Raw genomic sequence first — 25,520 nt, 5'->3', positions numbered from 1 at the left:
CCCCAAACATAAAATAAACACAATGTCGCTACACAAAAAATAGTTTAACTATTTTAAACAACTTTTAAAATGACAGGAAAAAAGTGCACTCCCATTAAAAAGTACAGTTTAAGTCTAGTGGCAGTCCAGTATAATACAAACTCCAAAATACCAAGCAACTAATACAAAGAAGAATAAACTGCTGTTCCACTGGAAAAAACTTCTCCTTTATTGTCAAACTTTACAAATGAGCGCTTTCGTCTGCTCAAGGCAGACTTCATCAGATAAAAGAGTCACTGGTGCACAGTATATTTATATAAAACAATACAATTAATAATTCAATTAAGTTCATATAATTAATTATCTTAAAGGCATATTATATTCTGAGTTTTCAGCCTAAAATATAAAGAATAAAGGAGAAGTTTTTTCCAGTGGAACAGCAGTTTATTCTTCCCAGTATAATACAAACTCATATATTAAAAATAACTTGCTTCAGAAGGGACATATACTTAAACAATAAAAATTTTTATCATGAAGGTTTTTCCCCCAAAGGGAGCTTTTTTCACAAGCAAAGGAACATCACAACCTGATGGTTGATCTATGAAAGCCCACAATGGAATTCTCTCATCAGTGGTAGGAAATCTCTCAAGGACTTGACACTCAAACATGCATAATGGTTTCAGTATGTGGAACGTGCCCTATTGCTTTGGTAGCTGGATGGCTGTTATATCTTTTGTAGGATATAAGCCGTATAGCTAAGGCTACTGCAGTGGTGATTAAGGATAAACATTAACAGTTACTGCTCCTATTCAGAATCAGAACTCTATCCACAATGTGGTACACTTGACACTCATACACTATCTTCTGACATATTCTTCAGTCAGGATCTTAAAAAAAACATAGCATATACTGAAATTAAACTGTTGTTAGCCACATTAGTGTATATATATATATATATATATATATATATATATATATATATATATATATATATATATGCATGTGTGTGTGTTTGTATGTATATAGCTATATGTATATATCTGTATCTCTATCAACAAATGCAAATAAATAAATAAATATAAATATATATATATATATATATATATATATATATATATATATATATATATGCATGTGTGTGAGTATGTTTGTGCGTGCGCGCGTTTGTGTGTGTGTGCATATATCATTCTCTCTCTCTCTATGTGTGTATATATATATATATATATATATATATATATATATATGTGTGTGTGTGTGTGTGTGTGTGTGTGTGTGTGTGTGTGTGTGTGTGTGTGTGTGTGTGTGTGTGTGTGTGTATATATATATATATATATATATATATATATATATGAATTTTTATATAGTTACATATTTTGTAAAATATGAAGAGATAGTCTGAATTTTGTGCTGTTTCAGAGCTTATATATTTATTTGATTCAGTCCATAAGTATTATACCTTGATTGGCTTTCAAATCTGACATAGACCAGATGAATACAATAAATCAACCATGTGCAACATAAGATCACAAATCACAAAAAGAACAGACGGTGTTCGAATCTCTGAGCTGAGCCACAATGCAGAGATCTAGAATGATGGTTCTGAGTAGAGCTCTCATGAATAATGATTGAAGGGCATTAGCATGTTATGCTAAGCTACAAAGCAACTTTTATCACAGCAATTCCTCAGTGAGTGAGCCATGGCCCCACCAAGCAGACAAAGAAAATTATTTCAAGGCTGATTTGATATCATAAGAAAAGCCTGAGGTGTAGCTAAGTGGATTATATGAAAAATAAATGCAACAATAGAATTATGCTTTGAAATGTAAATTACCTGCAGAGCACTGCTAAAGCTATCAATAATATCCTTGTGCTGTCACACAGCATTCACCAAAAAGTAGTTTCAGCCTGCCAGAAATCTCACTGTGTATCTAAATGCAGATTTGCACATCACGTTTCTCTCTGACAGTACTTGTAATAAGTTACAATGCTAAGTACAAGTTTGCCTACCCCCTCCCTTTTTTGAAATGCACCTGGCTTCATAACCTTTGATTAGTTGCAATAGCTGAATCAGCTACCCACATCTAAGATGAAGTTTGTGTCCAGCAATATTATACTAATATAGTAACATATTGGACTGAAATACAGATGTTACCCAAACATTACACTGATGTGCAAATAAAACTGAATACATCTATCAGTAGGAGAAGGATGTGGAAGAATAAAGAAGTCAATATATTTCTAAGAGTCGTTTCAGTGTTTATTAACTGTATTACTCCATGTGAATGAACACTCTAAAATTAAGATGAATATATGATAAGTGATATCTGGAAAATTAAAATAATGTTGATACTTTTATTTAGAAAACACAATGTAAGCAAATATGTTTTCTTTTCTTTAAAATAAAATATGTCATACATCCTAATATTTCAGCTTTTAAAATTATACAAATTGTTTTCAAAGTTTGTAGCAGAGTGCCCAAAATCATAGCATCTAATTTTTTTTTCTGTGCAAGAAAATAAAATCATGCCTGTTGTGCTAGCAATTTACAGTATGCAGACTGCTCATTCTTACTGTGCAGATAATTCCAGTGGCTGAATTTTAAAACAGCTTACACCAAGCAAAAGGGTTTGTCCCTAATTCCAAATGTTTTTCAAATCACTGCAATGCTAAAAGCAATGCTGCATATGCTTGCATCAGCACACATGGTATTTTGTGTCTTGAACTTGTATACAGTGTCATATCAAAATTTAAGTATGCTGACTTTGCATATTATGCATGACCTTGTGTAAGTATAAATTGGTTAATTAATGAATTTAATAATGGCATATCCTTTATAGTAGTAAGTTAAATGTGGGTGGGTTAACTCCCTTCAGGGAAGATAAAAGAAAATCTGACTTTCTGAATCATTCATGTAGCAGTTGCATTAATCATTATCCTAACCTTTAGATACATTGTGAGTACTTATTACTGCTGTCTTCAATATTATAACTCTCATGTGAACCTCTCAGGCATTAATGTTGCTGCTTGTTGGCATCAACAATTCTAATGTGCTGAGTACTGCCATATTAGGTAAGGGAAAATATTCTATGAATGCACCTGGCAGAGTTCATGAATGTGGAAGACCTTTTCGATTTATGTATTTGACTAATTTATTTACAGGATTGCTGGGATGGTCCAAGCACTCTTTGCAGATATTACTCAGCCCAGCAGGCAGTAACAGTTTAAAATGTCACATTTGATATCAAACTTAATAGGCTTAAAAGACAAAGATTTCAGTGGTTACAATCTCAGAGAGTGCATCTGCTTATAATAATTCTTGCAAACATGTCAGTTCAATCAGTTTGGTATTGACAATATTTATACATATTTAAAAAGATTTTCAGCTTCAGACCTGAATGCATTTCCGAATTTAACACATTTTATCTATGAAAGGAAGGACAGGTGTACTTGGGTGAGGTTCTGCCATTTGAATGGTGCTGTTTATATACTAGGTATCATATCTTTGGCACAGGGAATCTAGTGGTCATTGTTTACCTCAGCACACCATTGAATACTGCATCACATATACAAGTCTCTTTGGCAAATGCAAGGACTTGAGAGATGGATATGTTATGTGTATTGGCTATCGTACTGACATAGCTCGATAGATTAGTACTAGGCTAACTGCCCTTGTGGGCCATTTTAAGCCTATCCAATTACACTCATGTGAGAACCAAACCCTGCACCTTGTATCTTTAAGTAAGTACCATAACTATTATGCCAACCTCCCATACCAAGAGACAAGACAGTGTCTGAATAAATAGTAATGTTATACTATCAGAGCTATAGGTGAAAACACTTTAGTTCTGGACTTATATAAATAGCAATGTAATACTGTTTGCACTATAGGTGAAAACACTTTGGCTCAGCACTTATATAAATAGTAATTTAAAACAGTTAGAAATATAGGTGAAAGCACTTTGGCTTGGCATTTATTTTACTCTCTCCAAGCCTAATAATCTAAGTTCAAATTAAGTTAAAAATTAAAACAGCTAGCATGCCCAGAGTGAGTTTGTATACAAGATAATTTATTACACTGTGGAAATAATTTAATATAACCTAATGAGTAGTCTTTAACTAAAAATGCTTTACATAATTAATACGGCAGGAAAGAAATATAACAGTATTTTCATTTCTATCATAAACTGTTACAATATCATTTGCAAGTCTAAAACAAATTGTTTTACAACCAGATGTTCTGTGCTGGCAGAGTCTCATTCAGCAGATGTTGGTCCATGATGAGCATTGTAGAAGTAGTTCTGCGTTATTTCTGGGGAGTCCAGTCACTTGATATAATTCATGAACATCCATAGACGTCTCTCTCCTTAGGCAACAAAGATCTTTTTAATTGCAGAAATAACTTGTCTAGTTACCTTCTTAGGCAAACCTCTTCTTCACTGCAAATAGATTTTTTTTTGCTTCTGTGGATGACAAGTGCCCTGGAATCAGCAAGCTGAAATATCAAAGCTTCAGTTCCCTTTAAACAGAGTGAGGCTGCAAAGCAGTCCTCTGTTATATACCTAATACAAGCTCTTTCTTAGACTTCAGCTGCTGTACAGTTCCATGGGTTAGCTGGGTGGCTCACACGAAACTGCTTGAACTATTCAAAATGTTGAAGAAGGAATGCGTGAATGTTTGACTGAGTGAATGAATGAATGAATTAATGAATAAATGAACGGCCTCCACTATGAGTGCACAAACAAGAATACACCAAAAATTGTAATCGTCAGACTGCATTCACTGAAAACATTGCCCAAAACCACTTTTTTAAATTTCAGTTTTATTTTTGTTTTGCAGGGGAGGGAGCCCAGTGCACCCCCTTATGTGAGAGGTGAACCGCCATACTCCCAAACTTGTATTTACCAAGTCCACAGTTCCATCAACTCAAAGAAGAGGGAAATTCCATCAAAAAGGGCATCACTGCTGGCACTTCTTGCTGATAGTGATTTCCTGTGGAGGAACTCCATTCATTAATGGGTTGAACCTCAAGTAACAGAAGTTTGAACCTTCAGTCTTTGTCCACTAGTAGGACACCCAAATGTATGAACGTAAGAATGAATGACACTATGCAATATTTGCTCCAAGTGTACCTCTCTTGTCAAAAGGAGGGAAAACTTTAACATGTATTTGTTCTCTACTGTGGACTGGTTACAGCTGTACTTGCAAATACATATATATATATATATATATATATATATATATATATATATATATATATATTTATATAAAAAACAAAAATAGGTGTACGAACGAATAAGCTGCTGCGGAACCAAAGTAAAACAGAAACAAAACACTCCAGCACTCAGAAGTGAAATATTATATATATGCATATATAATATATGTAAGTGTATATGTGTGTGTATGTGTGTGTGTGTGTGTGCGTGTGTGCGTGTGTGTGTGTGTGTGTGTGTGTGTGTGTGTGTGTGTGTGTGTGTGTGTGTATATATATATATATATATATATATATATATATACATATATATATATATATATATATATATATATATATATATATATATATATATATATATATAGGTCTACTTGAGATGTTCGAAATTTCAAAATGCCGACATATATATGGCCGAGACCATATGATCAACATTTTGAAATGTTGAACATGTATAGCGGAGATCTCTATGCAGCACGGAACTGGGAGATTTCCCTTTATTGCACTGTAGTATGATCTCAGAGTAGGAATATTTAAGTAGCAGGGGGTGTGGGGGCACAGTTAGTGAAGTGTTTTTGTGTGTTTTACGTTATGTAGGAGATGTTCAATATTTCAAAATGTCGATCATATGGTTTCGGACATATGAAAGTCGGTGTTTTGGAATGTCGAACATCTGAAGTAGATCCATATGTATATACATACATAGATATAGCTCTATGTCCTTTTTCAGAAACTCAAAAAAATAATCAAAGAGACCATATGATCAAGTTTCTTATTATATAGTATACTCTCTCTTTCTTTTTCTCTCTCTCGCTCTCTCTCTCTCTCTCTCTCACACTATACATATACAGTGGATATAAAAAGTGCACACTCTCCTGTTAAAATGCCAGGTTTTTGTAATGTAAAAAAATGAGACCACAATAAATCATTTCAAAACTTTTCCCATCTTTAATGTGACCTATAACCTATTCAATTCAATTGAAAAACAACAATTCAATTGAAAAACAAACAAATCTGTTAGGGGAAAAATACAAAAAAATAAAACATGTACAATAAGTTGTTTGCATAAGTGTGCACACCCTTAAACTAATACTCTGTTGTAGCAACTTTTAATATATCTTGCAAGGAATTGTTATTGGATTTTGCTGATTTCAAGTACTAGATGCAATATAGTTAGTAGTACCTTTATTTAAGCTTACACCTATAAGTCCATTTTGATCAAAACTATATCTAAGGGCCAAAATCATAGTGCTATGCCTAAATTATAGCAGTTGAGAGGTATGCATTAGAAATATACACAAGATAGCTCATTACAGCAATAACAGATGACGGGGGTGTGGTATATTGAAGATTTACACACAGTTGTTGTGGTTTAATCATGAGGGTGAAACCCAAGTAATTAAGCAAAGCCAACCATGGGAAAATATTCAATATACCACACCACGGAATCAGTTATGGCTATTGTACAATGACATTATTTTATTCATTCCCTCCAGTACAGCTTGAACCTTTAAAAAATGAAGTTATCACCTTACAATTCTAACAAATACTCATTGACAGAGGTGAAATATCAATAAATTTGTGTTTGCCATCATGTATGCTTCAAGATAAGATATTCTGATACCTTGTATGTAGCATGGTTTTGGAAATATTAACTCAAATATGAACAAGTAATAATTGACGCCTAGAGGTGCAGTAGGAGGTAACTGCAGAAACACCTGGAGGCACACTCAGCTGTTTAAGAAAAAAGTTATAATTACTTTTCTTTAATAATGCCTTTGTACAATGACATGGTGCTGCTGTTCCACATTTTTCCTATATCCTGTGGATTTCCTGATGTACTGCACATGCATATGGGACTTTCATTCCCATGCTTACACATTATATCATTGCTGTGTAAATGAAGATTGCAGTTTCATTTGGGATTAGCAGCAAGCAAATATAAATACCTTCTCACTGAAAACCTAATACTGGCAGAGATGTTTATGCTTGGGGGGGGGGGGGGTAGCGTTAGCAGTATGCATAAATCCAACCATTGACTCAAAGCTTATAACTCACTTTTTCCTGTTTTAGTTTACAGGGGCTGGATGGGTGGTTGGTTGTCCCAGGACTCCATGTCGTTATTTCCTTTTCCTGCTTAGGTACTATAGTGATGAATGATGCTCTTCCTTCACCATGAGGTTTTTAAAAAAAGGAAAAAAATCCAAAAAACAATGAAATCCAGAGATTTTAAATGAATGGGAGAGACAGGAGAGTGAAAATATAAGGATAATCAGGTACGTTTTTCTAGTTTTGTATAATGTACCTGGTTATCCTTGTATTTGTCTCTGTCCTGTCTCTCATTCATTTTAAGTCTCAGTTTTTTGTGAGTTTATTTATTTTTTTAAATGAAAGAAAATTAACATTTTAATAGCATATATCAATGGAAAAATGAATGGGCAACTGGACTTTTTCCATTGGTATATGCTTGGATTTACAATGGGCACGCTGGTTGGGCTGACCAGTCAGCGTGCTCCTTTAGGAATGTTAATGGTCAGTCATTGTATAATAACTCATATAATGTAGCATAAAGTATTATTTCACTTTCCTAATTCATGCATCACTATTTTATATATTATGTAAACATGTTATATTTATTTAACAAGCTTGAAAGCTCATTTATATTCAACATCTCCAAAATCACATTAATTACTGAAAAAAGTTAGAAAGACTTTTTTTTATGTTACCCAAAACAAAAATTATACTGGAAAGAATTAAACATAAAGAGCTCAAATAATTGAAAGTCATGCAACAGAACAGTGTATTATGAAAGTAATAAATACTCTGAGCTGTATTGATATTAAATAACCCTCCTGAGTTAAGCAGATAAGCAATAGCCCTTCTCTAAGCAGAAATCAAAACAGTAAATGACTTTCCTGAGTCTTGGTCTTATCTATCTTCATAGCATTAATACCAGTGTGCTCTGGTGTAATTGTGAGCCCATCTGACAGTGTAACACAAAGAAGAAGAGCAGGGTTTTATTATGTAATAGAAACTGCAAAATAACCTTGAAATAACCTGTGATACCTGACACGCAAATAGCCTATCCCAGCTTGTCATGTGATTCACATTCTCTGAGGATTTGATCTCAAAGTGTTGTCAGCCCCTAACAGACTAACTCATTACAGTTTCTACTAGTTTCAGAAAACTGATTAAAAAGAAAAAGGCATTCAGATGTATTTTACACAATAAAATCCATGGTACCATCTGTTTTTTATTTGCTGTTGTTATATCAGTGCTGTTACAAGGAAATTCAGAAAGACAGATAAGCTGAGAAAGATAAGGCAGAGCCTGTGCACATATATAGCAGAACTCCATAAATCGTTTGATGCAAAATAAAACGTAAGCATCAGCAAAGTATTAGAGTGCTGGCTTGCGGAAGACATGAGTCCCTTGCTGCTTCTCAGATAGCCTATTGGAAGCATTACTGGTAGATTTCAGGAAGTCTTCATATTACTTTACTGGCAGAGATGGTTTTATCTATCATTTCTCATCTTGCAAAATGGACATTTCATGTGCTAATGATTTAGAATCAGTAAGCCTCTGACTGTAAACAGAAGGGGAATGAGCAGTATTGCATTTCAGTTTACCTTACCTTATTCTGCTGTGAAGTGTCACTTGTCTGACATGAGAAAAAAGATGCTGCAGTGTAAACAATAATACCTGTCAGTGTTAAATACCAAAAATTTCAGGATGTATACAAACCAGTACAATGAGGTGGTCTGCAATGGCAGAAATAAGATTCAGTGGTCTTGATCAGATGCAAAGGCTAATGAAGTGCAAAGGAATATGGTCATTGACTGGTTCAGAGTCTCATTGTCGCTGACAAGTCAAGGTCCAAAGATGAGAGCAGTGAAACAGCTACTAAAACGTAACAGTAAAGATCAACGCTTCCACTAAAAGAACTTCAGGTTGGATGGATACTTACAACAGTCACCAGAATTAGCACAATAGAAAACTGGAACTAAGCTATTAGATGTATAACTTGATGACTGACGAGAAAAAAACATTTGAAACTCCTAGTCCTGATGCTGCTTCTGGATACTGACTTTGTGCCTTTTTTTACCAGAAAAAAATAGGGAAGTTCAAACAGTAAATAATACTTAATATAATCATCGAAGAACAGGCGTTTCAAATGTCAAACAAGTAGTGGTTAACTGAAAAAAAAATCATCTATTTGTAGTACCCACTGTCTGGTTTTGTTCTAAAATATACCCAACTTAAAAAAAATGTTTTAACAACTAAAACTAAAGGTAAATGCTCAGGTTGTTTTTTTTCATCTTGCTCTGTGCAAAAAGTGATACTTGTGTCTTGTACTGTACAGGTATAGGATCATAGGAGATTACTAGGCTATCAGCTTGCAGGTAATTTTAAGCCTAACCATTTCATCCCAATGTAATACCATAGAAATGCTAGTCAATACCCAAGATTGCATTTAATGATGACTGCCCATGTCCAGGAGGGTTATTGTCTCTATCCCCAGTACGAATGTATGGTGCCCCATCCACTCATCCAGGTTTCTCTTGAACAGTGCCTTAGAGGCATTCTGTTTCACATGAATTGGTAGCCTGTTCCAAACACATGGCAGTCGCTGGGAGATAAATCTGTCCCTCCAGCATGTCTCATTTAAGTTGCAGGCCATATTTAGATCCCTGGAATGGGTAGTCCTAGTCCCATTTGATTTATGGATATGCAGCAAGTTCATTAGGTTTGGGTCTTGGATTGCTGTGCAGGCCAGTCATATGTCTCCCCTAAGAAGTCTATACAATACAGAGCATAGTGACAAGGATTTTAGTTGGAATGTGTAAAGCCTATTCTGGAGCCCCCAGATCTTCCTTGTTAGAAACCTCTGTGGTCTCTCTAACTGTAGGTGCTTAGTACGTCACATGCCAAACAGGGCATTATACTCAATTATGGTCCGGATAAGTGCCGAGGATGGGGAGGTTGTAACTTCTTTTGCTTTCAAGGTGATGCCTTAACTAACCAGGTGCATCATATAGAAAGCTTTCATTACTACAGTAGACACATGGTAGTCAAAGTCATGGTCATAGTCAACGTGTGATCCCAGGTCCCTTACCACTTCATGGGTACTTAGGGTATTGTTGTTGACTTGATAGTGTGAGGGGACATTGTTCCAAAGGGAATGATGATGCATTTCTTTGCATTCAGTTTGAGACCAGGACTAACACACTAGTCATTGGTCTGTGATAGACCCTCCCTGAGTTTACTGACATCAATGGGGATTCAATGGTTGCACCTAGTTTGCAGTCGTCTGCAAACTTGGTCAGCCACAACCCTTTAGTTTTGACTTGAACTTCTGAGAATTATATACCAAATGGTAGGGGGCTCAGCACTGACCCCTGTGGCACCCTACTGGTAACAGGTATGCTGCTTGATGTGGACTAACCCACTGTGACAGTGTGTGTCTGGTTTGTGAGCCAGTTGGCAACCCATCTTACAGCAAAGGGATTTACATTCCGTTTGCTAAGTTTATCGGTAATGCCTGAATGTGGGAATGTGTCAAAAGCCTTTGCCAGGTTGAGATATGCAGTATGCACAGATTTTCCCTCATCAATGGCCTTAGTCATATTTTCAAAGAAATGCACTAGATGTAACAGCAGGAGCTGCCCTTCTTGAAGTCATATTGGGTAGGATCCTGGGTTTGGAGGTCACCTATATCTTTGTTTATGAGGTCCATATCGATACATTCCATGACCTTACAGATGAGACTGATCAGTCTTATCGGTCTGTAATTCCCCTGGTCTGTTGCTATGCCACCTTTGTGGAGGGGAATAACTGTAGCTGCTCTCCATTCCACAGGAACAAAGCCTGTGGTTAGGCTATAATTGAAAAGGGTACTTAGTGGTGATACTAGTTCATGTTTTAGCCTGTTTAGAAGACAGCCTGGGATGTCATCTGGTCCCATAGTGGCTGTGTTTTTTGTCCGGACAAGGCTTTGAGGACATAACTATTTAGATATGTAGGGTGGTGGGAATTTGGGGGAAGGCTTGTTGTAAGTTAGGAGAGGATAAGGGAGTGAAATTTTCACAAAACCTATCCGCTAGCAGGTTTGCTATCTCTGTAGGGTCAGTGTGTATGATACCATTGGCCACTAGTTCTGCACATGCTTGGGTCCTACCCTTTAGTTTATGTATGTATCTGTAAAAGGCCGTATAGTTATCCTTGGCTGTACTTGCTAAGTTTCTCTCAAATGAGCCCTTGCAGGATTTGACAAGTTGTCATTTTTGTTTGTTGAGGTTGAGGAGGATGCTTTGCTATTGTTGGGCCCCTGCCTTTGTATTCTTGGACAGCAACTTTTTGTGTTTATTGTAATGTTTGTTGATGTTGGATGTCCGCCATGGTGCCTTGTTTTTACTTGGGGCTCTGGCTTTGATTCTTTCTGGTACAGCCAAGTCTATACACTTATGCAAGTGATTGTACAGCGCACAAGTGTAAGCTTCAGTGCAGTTACCACTTCTAGCTGGTAATGGGGCTTGGAATGCATTTATACCTTCACCTATGGAGGTATAGTTTGCCTTGATGAAGTCTTTTAGTCTGATTTCACCCTTTGTGAATTCTGGTGTTAGTGAAATCCCTCATAACCAGTGTGTTCGGTAAAATTTGGATTGCCTCCCATTTTGTCAAGTAGGCTTCATGGGCATTGTGAGCCATAGAGGAGGATCTGTAACTGGCTATGACTTGAATAGGGGTCTTACCCACTGTAACCTGGACCTGGAGTAAATCCATGGAGTTGTCCAGCCTAACTAAATGGAAGGTGAATTTTTCTCTAATATATATTGAAACACTAGTTTCTTTGGGTTTCACACATTCATTTTGCGGTCTAAAGGTGTGGAAGGGATTGCAGCCTTGCAAGGCTGGGGTACTCTCTGAGGTCTTCAATCAGGTGTCTGTGACTGCACAAACATCCGCATCTTCTAGTGATAGAAGTGCTTCCAGGGAGTACAGTTTTTGGTTTAAGCTCCTAGCATTTAGCAGCATGAACCTTATTTTGTTCTGGTTGGTTAATTTCACATCTGTAATGTTTTTGAGACCTTGCCTAAAAAGGCACTATGGGGATGCAAGAGCCTTTGACAGTAGCCAAAAGCCTAGAGGTGCCAGGTGCAAACCATCTCTGGCAAAGCAGTTAGGTTTGTCGAACATGGCTTCCCATGCTGACAGGAAATGTATCCCATATGAATGGCACCAAAAACTGAGCCAATTATTAAAATCTATCATTTTTTGTTAATACTGTGGCCAAGGGAGCCCGCAGGATTTTTTGCAAGGGGGTGCAAACCCAGAGCCACGCCCATGCAGCCCCCCCCACCCACGCAGCCCCACCCACGCAGCCATTCCAGTGTCCCATTACTTGGCTACTTCTCCCCATTTGCCATAGACACTGTTCAAATCTCTCAGTGTGCATACTGTTTTATGCTTTACTTCTAAAATGATTACATATATTTGGATTTAATTTACGACTTTTATTTCAAATTTTATAGCACAAACACTGATAGACATTTACTAAACCTAAACAAAGCAATAGTCTTACAATGAAAACTGACTTAGCATTAAAACGTCTCTACCTTTGAAACCCACATTCACTGAAACATCATTGAAACCCACATTCAAAGAAAATGCATCTGGTCAGTGGCATGGTGAGTTTACCTTTGGGCTGTTTTCAAATCATAGGCTCCTTGCACACATTTTTAGAACCATGCAAAAGTTCTTTGATTCACCTTCCTGATTGTATTAATTATACTATATAATAATTGAATTATATCCCTTGTATAATACAGCACCACTTGTTAGAGTGTGTTTTAAATGTATAGTTCTGAACAGTTTTCCTTTAAGCAATGAAACAAATCATATGAACCAATAATGACAATCTGCCCAATTTAGAACATTTCAACCATAAAGAGCCACTCAAACTTCTGTGATGGAATCCACCAATATCAATCAATATGCAGAATCTCTGCAGAAGTAAAAGTCATCTGAATAATTCCACATTAGAGATCTGAAACCAAAGAGATTGTTGCTGGAAAATAACTTTATATTTCAGTGTTTCATTTACAAATGCAGTCCTGTTGCCCTTGAAGAATAAATTGCCTATGTTACATTAAAAAAAAATGGTAAGTCGGTATATTGTAACAGGGAATGGGTGGCAAGCTGAAAAAGAGGTTCATAGTTACTAGGCATCTCATCCAAAGGAGGACATACTCAGGACTGCAGCACCCACCCCTTCAGATACAAATCAACATGCCGTGGGAGTAGAACCTACAGCTCTCTGCATCAAGATGCAAGTTTTCTACCTGCTGTGCTATTAACACTGCTTTAAAGCTCTATACCACAACAGTGTCACCATTTGCTAAACAAAACAGTTGCACATTTTAAGCAGACTTGGCATGAGCAGCAGTAAACTTCTCTTCCCTTGAAGCTCACATTTCCTTGAAAATGCACTTGAAAATAAATTCCACCTGCCAACTCTGCATTTCACGCTCTCTCACACATACACCTCAACCTCTAAGTGTAAGAAATATGGACAAAGCCTAAAATAAATAGGGACAGATTATAAATATTGATCTTATGAACTTAGAAAATTGCTAGAATAACAGGATTTGTGTTAGTATGCATTTTTCTAAAGGATATAACAACTAAACCTCAAATGTCTGTCATTATTTAGCAACTACAATCCTTTTTATGAGGAATATGGGGCAAAAATCTGGACATTCTGCAAAAACCTGGACAGTTGAAGGGTATGCTACCTCCCTCTTACACACACACACACACACACACACACACACACACACACACACACACACACACACACACACACACACACACACACACACACACACTACCTATCAATGTCTTAGCACAAGAAATCTGAACAAAGTCTGTTATAATGTTGGGGACAAAGACTTAAAACTGGGGACACATCTAGAAAGTTGCTACAGTAATAGGATTTGTATTACAATACATTTTATGAAGGATGTTATGTCTGAAACTCAGTGATCTTTAAAAAAAACAGAATTTTTATGAAGAACAGACCAATAACATAAGGCAAAAATCAGGACATTCTGTGAAAATCTGTACAATTGAGAGGTATGCACACATATATCCCCCTACCTCCTTAGAAAGTGGCTAGAACAACAAGTTTTGCATTGGTATGCATTTTCTGAAAGCTATAAAGTCTAAAGCTCAAATGTCTGCCATTATTTTCTGACTTCAGTCCTCAATGATTTGCCAGAAAAACAATTTTCTGAGAAGCAAAACAAAAATATGAGGCAAAAATCTGAATAATTGTGAGTCAGGTGTGCACTACTAGCAGCTGACGTGCATTCATGTTATGTCGGGGTCTACTCTACCCTATTATAACATGTTTATAGCATGAGTGCACTCCTACACTCATTTATAGCATGAGTGCACTCCTACACTCATGCTCTGATGGCTCCTGTTCAGGTGCATGAGTCAGCAGAAGCACGAACACAACCCTGAGCCATTTGCTGCATTGCATACACTCCACACAGCCTACCCCCACAAGGTGTTGTGCTATCAGCAGGGACACTGACATTGCAAATTATGGAGCAGATTAAGTTTATCTGGCAGGAGAGAATCAGACCACAAGCTTTGGGCAAGCTGACAGATGTTGTTGATGCAATGAGGGAAGACAATTGTAGGTGCAGAACAGCTGTACCGTTCTTGGGCCCAAACTGCATTTTTTGTCAGTACGTGTAAACAATTTAGTTAAAGCAGAAGTAGATTACAGGGTAAATGGATCCTTTGTAAATGAACCTTTGGAGTCAAGTGATGTTCTTACACACATCGGGTAACACCACTATCAGGACGCACACATACTACTCAAAAAGTCTCAGCCTATAATGACTTTAATAATTACGGAGTGCGTATTTTTCTGGTTGCATTTACTAATTTTGTCACGTTAATATCAATTAAGCAGACAAGCAGTTTTGATGACTCATTTTCTGCAGCATTATTTTGCCCCATGCCTTTAATAGCACTCAATTTCTTTAGCCCAAGAATCGGACAAAGGCCCAATATACAGGATAATTTTTAATTATTACTTTTAATTCACTTAGAAAGTTAACAGAACAACAGGTTTTACATCAACTTGCACTTTGAAGATTATGTATGGAAATTTAATGTTTGGCTTCATTGGCGGCAATCTTTAGTGATTTACCAAAAATATCATTTTTTTTTTTTTTTTACGAGGAGCATGACAAAAATATAGAACTGTTGGAAGCTATGCACCAGATAAACTGCCTGAAGCTAAATTACCAGGCTGTATTTCATAAGAGGTGGTGGAGAGATGCTCTCCCAGACTCTAGAAGCATTACAATTAATTTAAATAAGAAAAAAAATGTTCACTTTTGTCAGTCACTGTTAACAGCCATTAGCAATGTCACAGGTTACAAATGAGAAAGATATCCTTTCTAATGCCCATTCAGAATCACTCTAGCATTGCTTTGCGGCTGGGAGGGATTCAGGCAGCTAGAGGAACACACTTTTCAGGTTTAGTGCTGCAAGATGATGCACTTTAAATGATGCTAAGAGGGGTGGACATCTCTCCCAATTAACTCTCCTAACTAGTAAAATGAGCTATCAGAAAATAAATATGTTCTAGTGTCAGCAATTCTCTTCATGCCACAAGCTCTGTCCTATTGTCCTGTCACCTTCCCTGTGTATAAGGCAAAGGACAATTCACATAAAGCACAGGTGTAGTGGGCACCTTCTACTGCCATCGTGAAAAAACACCTCTTGCAAACTCCTAAGTTGTTAAAACAGAATATCTGCTGCCATAGGGCCTAATTTACTCTTATGTAAAGATACTGTTCCTGTTTACAAACACTGTATGAAAGCAGTAATAAACCCGACTATGTGGACAGCAATTTGTACCTGTTCAGCCCAATTCATTTTCCTCTAAGGAAACAATTTCCGACATACTACCCCCCCACCTGCCACATTCCTACCTCCACTTACTTACAAACACAGGGGCGGCTCGTGCTATAGGACTGCTGGACTGCAGCCCCCCCCACCTAGTAGAAAAGAAAAAGAAGAAAAAAAAATCATGAGTTTCAGAACTCCACGCATGCGTGCATGGAGTTCCTGGTACTCGCAGAACTCAAGACTGCTGTGTTAGGCAGTCCTGATATGGGAGAAAGGCATCTCTGCCCTGCAGTCCAGAAGTCTGTGCAGTGACGACCGCACAGAAGAAAAGGAAACCGGACTGTGTCATCAGCAGGAATGAGGCTCCAGCCTAACTCTTGTGGAGAAAACAGCCAGCCGAACCAGAAATCAGCCGTTAGCTTGCGCGGGCTGAGGAGAAGACTGGAATGGATGAACTTGACTGCCTAGTGGGACCGATGAGCTTTGGATTAGCTTGCTTCAGCCTTTGCAGGAAGGGTGTGTGTGTGTGTGTGTGTGTGTGTGTGTGTGTGTGTGTGTGTGTGTGTGTGTGTTTGTGTGTTCAAAGATGTCTCTTTTAGTATGTCACTGCTGTTTTGTCTAGGTAGTGGATGAAAACGGTTACCCCACTAAGAGGAAGGACTTTTATGCTTTGAACACTAATGCTGATGCTTATAAAAGACTAGAAGTGGAAAACATGAATATGTATAAAATTGTACAAAAAACATTATGTGTTATGCAAACATTAATACTGTAACATGGATGAAAACAACATATTGGTACCTCAGTCCTGTACTGGCCTTTGGCAAAACTCTTTAAATACCATGTTGCAATCACTAGTATAGCTTGTGCATTACAATAATATCAGTTTGAATGAGCTCAGATATATACTTTTTGTTCTCTTTTGCACTTTCATCATGCATTAACAGTACTGCTGACAAGTGATAGAGATTTATTTGTAGCTGTAGGGTACTATATATCAGTTATAAGGTGTACCTTTATGTCTTAATATTGTACAGCAAAGAAGGTATAGGTATTCAGTTCCTGAATTGCATCTGACTGATGTTTCTTACATTATAAAGTTCCCTTCCTAAAAAAGAACCAACTACCTGCTGCAGTTGTAGATAAATAAATCAGTCAGTTTTGAAAATACATTTTAAAATGTGCTGCCATTATATGACCAGTAGCAAGTAAAAGCTGATAAAAAAGAAAATATTTACATTACAAAAAAAAAAAAAAAAAAAAAAGAATCCTCCCAAAAATGCTTTATCTGCCACCTCAAATCAGTGAACATCTACAAGCATGTGATATGTTATAATGAAAATGTCTTATTTAAAAAAAGGACATCATTTAATCTGTAACTAGGTGGAAGCACATCACATAAAGATGTTTCTGATGTGTGCTTAGTCACTGCAACAGGTCATTTAGTAATTTGTATACATGTTACATATTTCAAAAAGTAATTTTTTTTTAAATGAATTACATAATAATTTGTTGTGATTTATGTACATTTAACTGTACACCAGTAATCACTTAGATCTTTTTCAGACTCGGCCAAGAAGCTCTATCTGATTAAGTCACATGGTAAGTCATATAGTAAGCAAATAGAAGCAAAGGAATTAAACCTGGACTGCAGGAAGCAGTTTGTCAAAGTGACCATAGCCTAAATCCTCTGTAGTAGCTGCCAGACTGTCCTCTGCACTAACTGCAAGTAAATTGTTTGCAGAATGATGGATTTCTGCCGTTTATTGTAGACATGCCAATATACATAAATCTAGTACTTCCTACACTCCAGTGATTTTTTTTTTGTTTCACCTCATTAGTTTTTTGTGGATTTTTCCATATACCTAGTTAACTACTAAGTAAACATTTATTTATTTATGTATTTATTTACTTATTATAAATGAAATAACTAAGATATAATGTGATGTCCTCTATTAAGTAATTATTTAGTGGCTAAGCTCAGTTGAATAAGGTATAGTGTATATGTGTGTGTGTAATGCCCCAGTTGCTATATAGTGGTGGCTAGAGAATACTCAGGCTTGAACCCTGTACCTTGGGTGGAGATGGCACAGGCCTGAATTCCCTACTCACCACCATTCGTAAAAGAAGTGCAGATTTTTGCCTCATATTTGTTCTCTTTCTCATAAAAATCTGTGATTTCTGTGTGCTTGTTTTTCCTAATTTCCTTGCAAAGTCAGTAGTGCAATGGTACACTGGTAGCATTGTTGCCTGATAGCTATGGGTTCTCTGGTTTGATTCTTGGCTGGAGTGCCTTCTGTGTGGAGTCTGCTTGTCCTTCCATCTTACAAAGAACATGTGTTTCTCCCTGCTCTGCTGAACATTGTGTTTTGTTCCAAGTCAGACTTTCTGGTTAACAAATGTTAAATAAAATAGCAGGCATTCGAATTTCAGACTTCATATTCTTCAGAAAGTACATGGCAACACAAAACTTTTATTCTAGCAATTTTCTAAGTTTATAAAATGGATATTTGAAATGTGTACCTATTTTTGGGACTGTATTCCCCCATTATTGGCTTCGTCCAGGTTTTTGTGCTAAGGCTGAGAGCTATGGTGAGGACTGAATTCACTGAATATGTATGTGGGCTGTATTCCCCCATTACTGGCTTTGTCCACATGTTTTTTGCTAAGAAGTTGACAGCTATGGTGAGAATTGAATTCACTAAATTGTAGCCATTTAAGTTTCAGTCTTCCTCTCTTTTACAAGACAGATGATTTGGCATAATGGTATATTGCTCTGACTGTTTTGCACAGGGACTTCTGGGTTCAAGACTTGGCAGTGAAATGTATGGTGGTAACACAGCATTTAATTCTAGCAATTTTCCAACATTATAGAAGCAATGTTTAAAATGTGCCCCTTGTTTTTGGGCTTTTGTCCCCCCCCAATAAATTTTGGCTTTTTCCAGATTTCTTGTGCTGCAAAGGTCAGAGATACAGCTGAGTCGAGCAGATTTTAAAAGGAGCTGAGAGCTGCAGGGGAATAAAAGTTTAGTGCTGCTTATGCTGAACATGCTTGCATTGTTAATAGCATAACAGGTAATGTACCTGCTTTTGATGCAGAAGGCTGTGGGTTCTACTCCCACAGTAGGTAGATGTATTGCTGATACTATACTGTGTTGTAAAGGGGGTAGATGTTGCAGTCCTTTTTTGGCGAAGATACCTAGCAACTATGAACCTGTTATCAGTTTGCCATCTATTCCCTATTGCGATATTACTAGCTTATCATTTTTTTAATGCAACATAGGCAATTTATTCCTCAAGGGCAACAGGCACTTTATTTGTAGATGAAACAATGACATATAAAGTTGTTTTCTAGCAGTAACCTCTTCATTAGTTACAGATTTCTTTAATGTGGAATTATTTAGATGACTTTTACTTCTTCAGAGATTGTGCATATTTACTGATACTGGTGGACTGTAGAAGTCTGAGTAGACTTTTGTGATGGAAATGTTCTGAACTGGGCAGTTTTGCCATTATTGGTGCACACGTTTTGTTTCATTGTTTACTGGAAAAATGTTCAAAACAATACATTTAAAATGCCGTCTAACAATTGTACTGTATTGTACAAGGAATATAATACAAGTGTACTGTATTGTGCAAGGAATATAATTTAATACAATCAGGAAGGTGTATCAAAGAGCAAATGTATGTTTCGTGTTCAAGGGGCCTGTGATGTGAAAACAGCCCAAAGTTAATCTTTATCTGCCACTGGCAAAATGTATTTTCTTTGAATGTGGGTTTCAGTGCTGTTTCAATGAATGTGAGTTTCAAGGGCAGAGAAGTTTTAATGCTAAGTCTATTTTCATTGTGAGACTGGATTACTTTGTTTAGCAGATATATGTTAGTGTTTGTGCTGTAAAATGCAAAATAAAACTTTCAAATGAAATCCAAATCATTGCAGAAGTAAAGCAGTATGCACATTACAGTGTTTATGGTAAATGGGGTGAAATAACCAAGGAAAGGGACATTGGAATGGCTGCAGGGGGGAGGCTCCATTCGACCATGATTTTGTGAGGGGGGAAGGGCAGCAAACTCAAAGACAGCCCCAGCTGAACTATACCTCTCAACTGTCTAGATTTTTGCTTCTTATTTTTGGTTTGTTCCTCATAAAATCTGTGGTTTTCTGGCAAATCATTTAGGAATGAAGTCAATAGATAATGACAGACATTAAGTTTCAAACGTCATAACCTTCAGAAAAATGTATGCTAAAGCAAGACCTGTTATTCTATCAATTGTCTTGAGTTTATTCAAGAGCAATTTTCAGTACTGTTTTTATGTTCCCCCAATATATTTGGCCTTGTCCAGATTCATGCATTAAGAGGTTGAGAGGTACATGCAAATAAATCGCTTTATACAATTAGGAATATCCAAACCCCTCAACTGTCCCCAATTTTGGCTCAAAATGTTGCTCTCCCTCTAATAATCCCTCTGTAAAATGGCAGTTTTGGAAGAAAATGTGGAGAGTTTACAATTATAAATAACTGTAATGATCAGAGTTATAGATTACCCCCCGGATTCATGAAGCTTGGCGCAAGGCCGGTGTAAGGCCTGCGCCGGCCATGCGGCATATAAATGGTGTAGTAGTGCAATCTGCATATTAATGAAGGTGCGCCGCTACCACATCCACGTGCATAGGACTCGTGCGCGAGTGCATGGGGGGTTACTAAGCTGCGCCCGGAGGCATGTCAATATCGGCTGGCGATGAGCAACCTAAACTGCTGAATATTATAGCCTGCCTGCAATAGTAATCGCACCTATCAGTGTCCGTGGATAATGAAACGTATGCAAAGCATGCAAGACAGTTCCCGGCCACACAAAATGGAGAACAAAACAGAAATGCACGCAACATAATATGAGTTTCCGTCCATGGAACAAATGACATTTAAAATCGTGTGTCCGTAATGTACTGCACTGTCAGAAATTATACCCAGTGGAAGTGAAGCACATCATGTCAGCGCACCGCCAATACACACGTCTAGCCCCATGGGTATGGTCACCAGCAGTCCCACAGTGGTAGTGATAGTACACAGCAGGGCAGTTGTGGCTATATAACAACCGTAAAGAAACCTGACAGTCCATATTGTATACCAAACACACACAAACATATGTATATTAAAATGTGCTATACACATGAACAGGAACGTAACCATCACATACACATAGGATGCTATATGCGGAACCGGGATATCTAAAAGTAGAACCCATGCATGCAAATGCAATACGCAACAATCCCTGTATAGCACATAACCCGCACCCATGTCCGAATGTCCACCAAATCCAGCTACCAGCCTTGCGCATCCGTACACCTACACATAGTGGGTATTCCCCATATGTAGTAGGAAGTATCGTCCTAGTCAGTGTCCGGATTGCAAATATGTATCCCACATTTGTAAACATCCCATCACAGGTACGTAAATCCAAATACCCGCGCGTTAATGTTACGGCAAAATGTGTGTACATCCCGCGTGGGATAAGTAACCTGTTGAAACCTCAGAGTTGTTTACACGCCACGGTGTCCATTACTGTACACATCTGGACAAAACATGCATGTGTAGTCACGGTACTGTTCAGTATCTACACAGACATGCAATTCATACTACGCAGGATGGAACAACTGTCCACCATGCAGGTCACCCCACTAGGGTTGCCACCTGTTCAGATGGCCAAGGTGGGACATCCCTTGTAGAAATGTGAGAATTTGCAGGATGAAACATACCCCCGCCCTGTGCAAAGTACAGAATTACACGTGTATGCCAAGATAAAAGCTAATGCCATAGCATTTGAATAGCTTATGCTATCCCAAATAATAGTTATGTGTACCAGATACAAAATACCTGTATCATGCAACTAGTACAGAAATGAAGAAATATATTATTGTCTTAAAATCACAGGACATTTGCCATGTCTTAGGTGTCATCGCAGGACACAACTGTCCAAAGTGGGACCTCCCCTCGCAAAGAGGAACAAGTGGTAACCCTACTCCCCACTGAATTATCGACAGTATATATTCAACTCAATCACATACCGACACCACCTCTCAACCTATTACAGCAACAAAACCTGGACAAAGCCTAAAAGGATGGGTGGACAAATAGGGACAGATGTAATTACTGCCCTCACAAGCTTCGAAAGTTCAAGGAATAATAGTATGTACATAAGCAGGAAATGTTGTGAAGGATGTGGGGTAGTCCCCAGTATTACAGAGGTCCGTACATATATACTGTAACAAGCTGTCACATATGTTGACTGTACTACTGCATACCCATAGTTAATTCATAGTTAAGTCATGTGCAAAATAATAACCCTCGTAAGAATGAATACAGAAAATAGTCAAATGTGAATGGGAACACCACTCACCGTGGATTATGTATCGTAACCGCCCCCACCCATATTATGTATTGCCAACATCATAAGCTGCTGATAGGTGTCCAAACACCTGTGTCTGTAAACACAGATTAAATGTTTAAAATGGACAAACCCTGTCCATGTGCTTTGTCTGACATTTGAACACGGTCAGGGCAGTTCCTTTCACCAGGCGGACAAGCCTAAACCCAGATCACCACAGGAACAACCTGACAATTAAAGACCTGTATGTGTCAGGACTATAAGCCTTTGGGTTCTGAATATCCCTGCAGTGATGAAATATGCAGTGTGGGTCCAGAGCAGTAGGGAATAGGGAATGTGTAACATGTAGTACCGTATTTTTCCCAGCAGGAGAATGGATGCCTGTGACGTAAGTGAAGCGGTGAGGCATATGTTAATGTAGCTATGTACTATGGGTATGCATATAAATGAGTCAGAACACCAAACGTATAGTGGTTACAGCATCTGGCCAACGTGAATGCAGTCCCGGTTGAACAACGACTACAGTTCATATAATGTGAAAGTGTAATGAATGCGTCTGTGCTGTACAGACAGTTAAATATGTAAAGGTGAACGTGTGTTTCGCAAACGTCCATTAACCGTATTACAGATAATTACTGGTACTGTCACAAGTAATAAAGCCCATGTAAGCACAAAGACTTAGTAAACATATGTAACCCACAATAAGGATATGCATGCGCGCCTGCGCGTAACCCACAATAAGGAAATGCAAGTGCGCCTGTGCATGTGTGATCCGCTCACAGCATAGTAAATGAATGCTGTTTCCCCATGTTAGTTATACATGGCTCAAACCTGTTAACCTCGTAAAGTATGAAACAGGACAAAGCCATGCAAACTACCGGTACAAATAGGGACCAACACCAGATATGTGCCAGAACAAACATAGAAAGTGGATAGAATAACGGGTGTGTCAGTAGCATGGATTCTCTGAAGGGTATGCAGTCGTAACCTGAACTGCTTGCCAGAAATCCCCACTGTAAGTCTCAAATGAAATGCCACGACATTGCCAGATAGACAGGTTTATTTAAAACACAGCGAAGATAAAGGGGCAAGCAGCTGTACACTCTGCGACAATCTGTATAGTGGAAAGGTATGGTATGGATATAGATATATGAGTATACACATAATCCACAGACGTAAACCAAAGCAAGTTATTAAATGAGGATTGTACATGTATATATGTATACACAACAGACATATGTCCCGTAGATATGACATATGTACATAAATAGGCGACGTTATATCTAATATGGGTAGACAAACAGACATGCAGGAAAGGTGAATAAACCGCAGCATTCCAAACCATTGGCCAGAAAGTGACAGTCCAGCAAGTTCTACACTTTAAACATGCAGATAGGTGTCCATTGCAGGACTCCAAAAATTGAATCTTACGTAGTGTCAACCGACACTGACGCAAAACAAGTGACCGCAGCAAATACGGAATAGCTGTACATGCAACAGTATCAGGTGCAAGGGTGACGACACATGTGTCGATAGAATGTATGACGCATTTAACTGATATCTGGAGAGTGGGGAGTGCATATAAGTGTCTCCACACTTCAGTACCGCACACATTAAACATGTGTAATGGGGACTGTAGAGGGTTGTCAGGTATGGGAATCATGGGTATGCAGAAATGGGCCTAGGTGTTGTTTGGCAGGGATTTCATAGGCCCGCCCCGTGGGAGTGATGTGGGTATAGCACACGCCTATATTCTCAATAATGGGGCAAACCATCCACTGGATATTGCGGAAACCATTTTGGCAATATGTAGGGCCCTATATCAGTGTCATGTATGCGATTATCATGGATGGACATGCGTATGACCAAGATGGTACCCATAACTGGCAAACTGTCAGAATAACACAGCTGCACTAAGGCATAGTACATGAAATACAAATAGGGACTATATTAGATATAGTAAGCCAAACAAAGCACCCTGAACCACTGCTAGATAGGCACACAGTGTTTAATAAGCCGAACAGTTCACTCAAATACACAAACGCTGAAGTAAATCACCATACGTTTTCGTCCACTTCATCAGATAATGCAAGTTCATTCCATTAAACATTTATATACTCCACTAACATTTAAATCAGCCAATAGAAACGCTCAGAATATACATTAAGTGAATAAATACATTAGTAGACATTAAAAAACTGATTGTAAAACTCTGTTATAAATAGGAAACCTATTGAATATTTAAGAACATATAAATAATTTGTCATACTATTAAATATATGTTTAAAAACTTTAAAAACATTTAAAATAACTCAATGAATTCACATGTATAAACTTTAATATGCAAGAGAATAAAACACATTGTAATAAATGGAATAATTGTAACATTGGAACATGAGTTAAGGAAAATTCTGAGTTGTCACAAGGTGCAGTCTAATTTAACAGACCCTGAACAGAAGATTTTAAAGTCATTAAGTGAGAATAAGAATATAAGAATTATGAAGCCCGACAAGGGTGGGGGGGTTGTGTTGATGGACTCCATAAACTATGAGAGTAAAATGGTTGGCATTTTAAATGACACAACAAAATATACTAGAATATCCCTAAATGAAATTAACATCGCTTATAAGAGAATTTATGTTATCTTAAATGATTTATTATTGGAAGGAGTCATTGATATGAGTACTTTCAAATACTTGCATGTAGAAAAACCGAGAATACCCTCCATATTTGGGATACCAAAGGTGCATAAGGATGAAAACGACCCGCCTCTGAGAGTGATTGTGTCGGCCGAAGGCTCGGTCACTGCACCTCTGGCCAAGTACATAGATCAGAAAGTAAAAAAGCTTGTTTGTGACAATACTGTTATTTTAAAAGATTCCTGGCATCTGCTAAGAAAATTAAACGAATCACTTGTCAGTGAAACAAAAGGTTTTGGTACCCTGGATGTGATTGACTTATTTACAAGTATACCCCATGAAGTAGGTTTAGAATGGTTTGAGGAAATGTTAGT

At 37.6% G+C, this 25,520-nt stretch overlaps 1 protein-coding gene across 1 annotated transcript in view; it reads right to left on the bottom strand.

Annotated features, from left to right (window-relative positions):
- SNTG2 (syntrophin gamma 2) overlaps positions 1-25,520 on the bottom strand; it is a 4,306,282-nt gene that overhangs the window by 1,058,506 nt on the left and 3,222,256 nt on the right. The gene's annotated exons all lie outside the window — the stretch shown is intronic.

This window comes from Protopterus annectens, chromosome 1.part1 (genome assembly GCF_019279795.1).
Source record: "Protopterus annectens isolate FY-2018-M chromosome 1.part1, PAN1.0, whole genome shotgun sequence".
In the NCBI taxonomy this organism is placed as follows: domain Eukaryota; kingdom Metazoa; phylum Chordata; order Ceratodontiformes; family Protopteridae; genus Protopterus; species Protopterus annectens.
The sequence above is the reverse complement of the archived record's forward strand: the minus strand, read 5'-3'. Positions and strand labels throughout refer to the sequence as shown.